This window comes from Pogona vitticeps, chromosome 2 (assembly GCF_051106095.1).
Source record: "Pogona vitticeps strain Pit_001003342236 chromosome 2, PviZW2.1, whole genome shotgun sequence".
Classification (NCBI taxonomy): Eukaryota; Metazoa; Chordata; class Lepidosauria; order Squamata; family Agamidae; genus Pogona; species Pogona vitticeps.
The window spans coordinates 61,866,167-61,875,338 of NC_135784.1; positions in this window are offsets into that span (position 1 = coordinate 61,866,167).

The window sequence follows — 9,172 nt, forward strand, 5'->3', positions numbered from 1 at the left end:
CCATCTACTATTAATATCTTGTTTGACGGGGCATGGGTGATAGGATACATATTTATTATGTATCCCCTGGAACTAGGAACACCTGCCCAACAGTAATGTGCATAATTTACCTGTTTAGGCCATAAGGGGCCTTGTAGGTTTAGGCAAAAGCCAGCATGAGAAGAGAGTGGAAGCAGAGCAGGCTAGCATCAGGCAGGCCAACAATTTTAACCTTGTTAATAACTTCTTGAATACTAGTAGCACAAGGCAGATGCATGTTATTGCTCAGAAGTGTGTCCTTTTGCCAATTCATAGATTTCATCATCCACTTGCTTTGTTTCTCCTCCAGTTTACTACACAGAGCCCTTTATCATCCAAGTTCAACTGCTTCCCATCACCCTCAAACTTCATTAAAATGCAAGAAGATTGTATTAGATAATAAGATGGCTCTTTATGTTACAGAAAATACATATTTCATGCCCGTGGGGCTCCCTTTTTTTTGCCTGCAACAACATGATTTCTGAGGTGTTATTAAGTCCAGGCAATCAACTTGCAAATGAAACCTGTGTGTACCACATTCCAATGGTTTTCAACCTTGGGTAACCCAGGTGTTCTTGGACTGCAACTCCCAGAAAGCCTGGCCAGCACAGTAGGTGGCAAAGGATTCTGGGAGTTGTAGTCCAAAAAACACATGGGTTACCCAAGGTTAGGAACCAGTGCTTTACATTGACAAATCACACACGAAAGCCCTCTGGAATGTGAAATATGGAGCTGAATGAAACACATGCTTTGACAGAGAGATATCTTACAACAATTCAGGAAACTCCATTTCATAGTGTCTAGTCCCATCCCTTAATGCAGAAGCCTTCCCAGAAGCCTTCAGCACCACCTCTGCTAGCCAGGATTTCTGGGAGTTGAAGTCCAAGAACATCTGGAGGCCCAAGGTTGGGGACCACTTCCTTAATGTATATGTCCTTATTGTACATATTCTCTGACATGGGGATTTTTTTGGGGGGGGGGAAATTGCTTAGATGTATGCACAGATTTGCAGATCAGAGTTTTCTATGGCCTTCATCCTTCAAGCTAAACTATCTCAGGGTTGTTATAAAAGTAAAACGAGATTGCATCATGAATGCCAAGGGAAGCTTCTTGGAGGAGGACAGGCTGTCATATGTATGTGTGTACACCAGCAGTGCACATCCATGTGATTCTCAGTTTCCATATGCATTGCAAATTCATTAGTCCCGCTGCTTTCTCTTTATTGCCATTTATTACATTCTTTCCTTTCCCTTTTCTCATTTTCTTTCTGTTCTTTTCTCCTGTCATATGTATATGCATGCTCATGCTCTCTCTCTGTCTCTCTCTGTCTCTCTCTCTCTCTCTCACACACACACACACACACACACACACACACACAAGTTCTTTCTTATGAGAAATGTCAGCATCCATCTGCCAGGTTGAAAAATCACTGGGGACTTGTAAACAATTCTCCCCTGACATTTGGAATTTCCTTGCCTGCCCCCTTAGACCCTTGAGAGCACTCTTGGCTGCTAAAGCTCAATGGCTTTCTCTTTTAAATGATTGTTTTAAATGGCATAACATGCCTGAACTCCCAAAAGCTGCACAGTTAAAAAAAAACACACACACACACACACAGCAAGGCTGTGTCAGGTTTTTCCTTTCCCAATTTAGGACATACAGAATATTGGCCTTGTTAAGACCCTGCAGAAATTCACCTACTCAATGAATAATCAAATAATTACCACCTAGTGCAATGTCGTGATTAAGAGGCTTGTTCAGGAAGCTGCCCTACAAAAATAAATCCACACAGCAGCAATCTGCAGTAAGAACAATGCATAAAACGTGATCTAGTGGGAGTTCCACACAGAAGTCTTAAATCAGGTAGGAGTGTAGGAATGGCAGCATTCCTAGGCAGTTCCTTATGCTGGGCCTATTCAAGCTGCCATTGAGCACTGTGCAGTGGCCATGGCTACCTAGAGTTTGTGATGAGCAAGTGGGGTGTAATTGACACCAAGACCACACCTAGGCCAAGCTTTCTGCTTACTGAAGAATTGAACCTCCCACTGAATGCTGAGAGCTGAGGTTCACTAGGATGAAGGGGTCACCAAAGGGAGGGCTGTCTTCCCCCTATCCTCCCCATATACTCACGTGGTCATATGGAAGGCCTGTTGAGTACTGTCCCCTTAACAGGTGAGTCCAAAAGGCTTCAATGGGACGAACAGAAGCTAGGCCTTCTACGGGTCATTTTCATAAGTCCCCAAAGCCAAGAAAGACCTAGGGGGAGAAAGAGAAGAGAATATTTTCAATGTGATACAGGAGCTTAGAGGTACAATAGAGATGTGGCTCACTCCCTCAAAGCCCAGAACTACCCCAGGCCTTCGGGAAGGCTTTCACAGCCAGGATTTAATGGTTCTTGTGGGTTTTTCGGGCTCTTTGGCCGGGTTCTGAAGGTTGTTCTTCCTGATATTTCACCAGTCTCTGTGGCCGGCATCTTCAGAGGACAGCAGTCTGTGGCATAGAGTGCTGTCCTCTGAAGATCCTGGCCACAGAGATGGTGAAACGTCAAGAAGAACAACCTTCAGAACACAGCCAAAGAGCCCGAAAAACCCACAACAACCATTACCCCAGGCCTACTCAGTCAAGTTTTATGTTTCTGAAAATGAGACATTTTCTCTGTGATCCAAGAGATTTTAATAACTGATTGTTAATGAAGACATCGCTGCAGTGTTTCCCATATTCTAGAAGGTTTTCAGTGAGACCACAAGGACACAGAACATGAGGAAACTCCTCAATGAAAATGGATGGGGCGCCTATTTGTTGCAGGTAATACTAGGGCAGCTGTTACCGGAGCTGTGGATATTGCCTAAAGACACTGGCAACACACACCCAGACTCCTGTGATCTTTGAGCTCCCACAGTTTTTGAACTGACCCTTTTTGTTGGTTGTTAGTCAAGTCATAGCTGATGCTGAACACTGGGTGAGTCCCTGCACCATCCCAGAGCAGGACCAGTTACAAATCCACCAATGCACCCAAATGTCAAAAGACAGCAGCTGTCAAAAATAAATTTTAGGGATCCATTTTTCTCCCTATCCCCAAGCAATGCAACACACCAGCAAAGTGGCAGAACAGTCCTTTGATGAAGATCAGCATACATTGGGAACAATGCAAGGGTAACTAAAGAACTCTGAAAATGATGCCCCTTCCTGTAGTGGACTGAGTACTGAGAACTGCATTTGTGTTCCTTTATGATTTAGATCTCGTTGGCCTCTGAGCCCAGCTTGTAGTTTCCAGACAGAAAGTCTGCACACCTCAGGGTCTACCTTGGAAACACAACAACCTTGCTGAAGGTAAACAGATCTGGACCTTGAGGGAAGACTCCCTGAGAATTTTCTCTGCATGCTGTCTTATTGTGATGTTAGTCACATTTATGTTATTGATGTCAGTTCTCCCATTCCTCCAATTAGCTTAAGGCAACCTACAGTGTTATCTTACTCCCCACTTTCTCCTCACAAGAGTTCCTGTGTGAGAGGTCAGTATGAGATAGAACGACTGCCCAGGTCTAGCTAGTAAATATCATGGCTCAGTGAGGACTTGAACTTGAGTTTCCCAGGTTGGAATCCAACAGTTTAACTACTGTCCCATACCGAGATTCGCGGTAGAAGAAAAATGGTATATAAATGAAATTAAGAAAAGCTAAGCTCTTTTTCGAAAGGGCTGTTGCCTGCACTATTCATCAGTCCAAATTCTAACTTAATTGGGGGGGGGGGGGAAGAGAAACACTAGCTGCTCATTGTGCCTCCTGGTGCACATCTAATTCTCTACTCTGAGAGAGAAAAGCATTCTCCGTGGCTACCACATGCTCAGGGGCCTGCAAGTTGGCAGGTATGAAGGATTCTATCATTTATACATGCTGGGATAGTGTAGTGGAGCCAGGGTCTGCAGGATTGAAGCCCCAGGACTTTCTGATTACTGTAGTAGGGACTGTGACACGAATCACCACTCCCTCTCACTTCTCTGTTCCTTTAGAGATTAGCGGCAATAATCTCAGAAACTGGGAGAGAACTAGATTTCCCCAGTATTGTAAACTATTATGCTGTAAGGCAATTTATTTGAAGGTGGAATGGTCCTGAAGTCAACAATTAAAATTCCATACCTTAAAAAAAAAACTGTTCCTTAAATGTTGAAATGCAGAAATCCAGCAGCCTGCATGGTTTGAGTTTCTTTATGGGATTGCTACAGGGATAATCACCTACAGCTCCAGATGTACCATTAAAATTTACCTGTGTACCCCATATGGGAGCATGCACTGTGTGTGTGTGTCACGCTGCTCCTCTATGCCTTTTCCACTTTTGTAGGGAAACAAAACCTCCTAATGGCTTACAATTAGAGATGGAGGTATTTGTATATGAATATCCCAGCACAGGTGATGATAACGAGGGTCCAGTCCGATGGGGCTGGACGGTCCACTCACCAATCCACTGCCGCCGCTGTGATTCTTCCAATGGCTCTGCAGATCATGATCTGCGAGCCACTCTTAACCTTGCAACGAGGCTTGTCCTCCCGCCTCCTGACAGGAGTGGCTAGCTGATCGTGATCTGTGGAGCCATTGGAAGCATTGTGGCATCCGCAGCAGCGGCGGATTGGTGAGTGGACCATCCAGCCCCATGGGACTGGACCCACGTTATCACCACCTGTGTGGGGATATTCGTATATGAATACCCCCATCTCTACTTACAATATAAAAGCTGATGCCCTAAGAATGTTTTGTTTTCTTCTGAAATTGTTGTGCCTAAAAATTGAAACTATCTATTAAAAAATCATAAAATTATAGAAAAGTGACGTTGGAAGGGGCCTACAAGGCCATCAATCCTCTGCTCAGTGCAGGAATACAATCAGAGCATATCTGCTATGGTGCCCAAGCCTCCCTTCCCCAGACCACTCACCTACCCGCCTTTGCACTGAGGCAAGTCCCAAGACCTCAGCAGTGCGTACGTAGCGTAAGCCCGTTGAACAAGTCTGACCTTAAAAGAACACTTTACTTTTACCCAGTACTTTGCAAGTACAGACACATGGGCTTTGTGATTTCTTAGAACTCACAACAGCTCAGTTAGGTAGGACTCTTAAAGGTAGCTAGTTTGTGGCTCTCTCCTGGATTTAGCCAACCCTGCTGTTCAAGAGAGCAGTCCATTGTAAGAATTTTTACTGCTTCAACACCATCACATCTGCCAAGTGATTATATTAGTTTTTCTTGAATGCCTCCAATGTTGGAACACTCACCAGCTCCCAAGGTAACTGGTTCCACTGTGGTACTTTTCTAACAGTTAGGAAGTTTTTCCTGATATTTGACTAAAATCTGGCTTCCTTTCACTTGAGCCCATTGTTGCGTGTGCTGCACTCTGGGAAGATCGAGAACAGATCTTGTCCCTCCTCTGTATGACAGCCTTTCAAATATTTGAAAAGTGCTGTCATATCACCCCTTAGTCTTCTTTTCTTGAGGCTAAACACACCCAGTTCTTTCAACCTTTCCTCATAAGGCTTGGTTTCCAGCACCCTGATCATCGTTGTCACTCTCATCGTCATTGAATGCAAAACAATGCAACCAGGCTAACAGAAATATGAACAAATATGTGTGTGTCCCCATTCATATGCATTTCATCAGTTTTGTATTTGTTTAAAACATCATGGGGGAGTATAACTATGCAGCAACATCAAACCAAGTAACAGCAATACTCTGACACTAAAGATCCTACCTTACAAATATCAAGAAAAAAGGGATGTAGGATGAGAGAGAGCAGGAGAGCTCCTTGGTTTTGAAGAACAAATAGGTCAGATGCATGCCATCAGTGGAGAAGATCCATGCTGACCCATCACAAGAGAGTTCTAACTTTAAGGGTGGTGTTGCAGATTGTCGTTGGGTGATCTTATAAACACTTGTAACAACAAGCAAGCACAGTTGATCTCTAGTGAGGAAAGAAGTGATTCATCACAACCCCCAGGCACATACAACTGGTTGGCAACACTGCTCTCCAACCACATGCCTGAACCACATGCCTAAACCACATTTGCCTCCTCTGGCTGATAAAAATGGGAACAAGACCTGGGTTGCAGTCTGGTGGTCTGGCTAAGAAACTCTACTTCCCTTTCCCCCTTCTGCTTCTCTATTTAGTCATCCTTTTTACCCTTACCAGCCTATTCTCCTGTGGCCCTCACTGCTGAATCACTTCTGTTCAGGAGAGCAAGCATCTGTAGAAAACTTGTTGCTCTGCTTTGCCAGGGTTATATTTCCTATTAATGAGAGCGTATGTGGAAAGACAGTATAACACAGAAGATGGGAGGTTGTTTTCCATTCTCCTTCTCTCCCCACCCCCATCCCACTTCATCAGAGACAGAGAAAAACCCAAGCGCATGTCTGCTTTTAAATTCAAATCCACAATATGGGCCAGTGCCTCAGAGCTGGAACGAGACAGCAAATCTGGGCAAGGAAACAAGGAATATTTCACTCCAGCTCATTCCAAAACCATCTTGATTTATTCAGCCTTCTGTATGGAGGAAAAGACGGAGGAAATGCCGCCCCTCCTTTTTTTCCAAGGGATTTGGCAGCTTTAGCAATAAAACCTTTTCTGCATGCCCAACACAATGGGCAGATTACAATGGAAAGCGAGAGAAGGAATGCAACGCTCCAAGATGCCCGAAAGGCTCAAGGGGGAACTAATGAAGTCATGCCAGGTTCCTGCTTCAGGATGGCTGGTTCCACCCTGATCTGAATCACATTGCTATCCTTCTGCCTTAAGAATCACCCTTTCTGATCAACAGAGGTCCAGCAACACTAAATATGGGTGACGGAGGTAAGCCAGATTCCCCTTGCAGTCCCTTCTACAGAGTACCCAATTTACAACCAAATATTGCACGCGCATAACAATGGCAGTACAGAAGAATGTAATTTGGCTTCAGTCCCAGTTGGGAATGGCTTACACTTGGCACCTCTGACAAATGCCATTCAGAAAGCATTAACAGCCACTCTCCTTTCACATAGGCTGTCCAGTTCACTAGTTTTCACTTGGAGTTCCTTGGCCCACAAGGGCTGCACCTGTTATTGACTTGCCACATATTGGCCAAAATCCTATTGCTTAGTGTAGTAAATCTCACTAGCAGAGGCCCGTTGAATCAGTGGGGATGTGGTGAGTCAACCCCTCCATAAGTTCCACTGATTCCGATGGGCCTATTTTAATTCAAATCTGTTTTAGCAGAGGCAGAGTAGGCCCATTGGAATCAATGGAATTTATGGAGGATTTGACTCACTAAATCCCCTTTGATTCAATGGGGCTACTCTAGTGTGATTTACTATTCTAAGTAACAGGATATTGGCCAGGGACTCCAGGTGAATCAATAGGTTGGTAAATGTTTCAGAAGCAATATCAGAACAAACAAGGAGCCTCCAAATCATCCCCCCATTCCAAGGCAAACCCAAGACATTTTGCTGTCAGAGGCAGACAATAAGTGAATACTGCCACCGCCACCCTCACTCCAAGTTGTAGTACAGGATGCTGTCCCAGTTCATCTATTCTGCCAGTTTTGAAAGAGAACTTAAAATATGAAAAGAAACACAGCTGGGGGTGGTGGTTAAATGGCAAAGATTCATAGATACGTCAACAATTTCCCAAATAAACATGTATCACAGTAATCACAGGAGATTTGTGATATCCTGCTAGACTACTCAAAGTTAGTTAGGCTATCCCATGAAAGAAGGATTTTATCTAACCAACAGAGAAATGCATTGTCTATTTTCAGTTAATTGTTAATAGGTATGTGCTATCAAGTCAATTCTGAGTTTTGGCAGCCCGTTACAGGGTTTTCCAGGTATAGAGTACCAGAAGTGTGGTCTACCATTCTCTTCTCCTGGGGGGGGGGGCATTCTGGGACTATGCAGCTTGCTCAAGGCCATACTGGCAGGCTCTTTTCCCAGGAGGCACCATGGGGGATTGAACGTCTGCCAGATATCTGACTTGTTCAGCTATCCAGCCAACTCTATAATCAGTTATGCAGAAACAATTTTAAGAATGCAAGCTTTAAAACCTACTTATCTAGGAATAGGTCACCCTGAACTTAACAGAACATATTTTGTTGTGTAGACATGCTCTGAGACATATTTTTAGTGTAGTACTAGGACTTACCCAAAGATCAGGCTAATGCCACCCATTTGTTCAAGAGTCATTTTCTCTGTTTCAGAAACAAGCTGCTGTAGATGAGTGGTGGAACACTTGCATTATATGCGGAAGATCTCAGGTTCAGCCTCTTTCATTTCTAAATACAGCTGGAAAAAGTCCAACCTAAAGAGCAAATTGTGTATTTGATTTGCTCCTTCAGTGACATCTATGATAGCAGGCTCTTCCTAAGCTATGGGAGTCTGTTTTGTTTTATTATATTTATATCACAGCTTTTTCCCAGCAGAAGGACTCAAGGCATTTGGATCTGATCCCAAAACATCAAGATGAAGTGAAAGGAAGGGAAGTTGGAAGCAAGTACAACGTGTGACATTTCTGTTCACACGGCACACCTGCTAAGGGATCAGCCTTACCTTCCCTTCTCCTGGCTTTGCAGAGCTTCAGCCAACATGCGGTAGAATTAACTCTGGTCTTAAACCAGCAGGGTTTTTAAAAATAACCCACCAATTAATTTTAGCATTAAATCCCAAATGGTCTAAAGTGTAGACAACTCACTCTAATCCTAAACTAGCCAGCATGTTTAATAGCCAAAGCAGTTGGTCTTCTTGGATCCAACAGTGGATCAAACCGTTACACTGACAGCTGGTGCAGACTTTCAGTCTATTCAAAGGCAAGATGCTATTAATCTTTTTTTTTTTTTTGCAGCCTTTGAAAGGAAAGGCAAAGTACTGTGTCTGAAACCATGCCCCAGTGTTTAAGTGTTGGGTTAATGAGCCTTTATAATAATCAGAGTAGAGTGAATGGCAGATCGTAATTTGCATACCTGCAACTGATTTCAGTGTTTGTTTTCTTAATGTATTTTTCTCTATATCCGATTCCAAATAATCATTATTATTACATTATTCGATTGGATTCAGTACTAACAATCTAATAACCTGTGGTAGGTAGCGTTGCTGCACTGAAATGATGCCATCATTAAAGTTGATTTACAAATAGAAAGTGGCCCGTT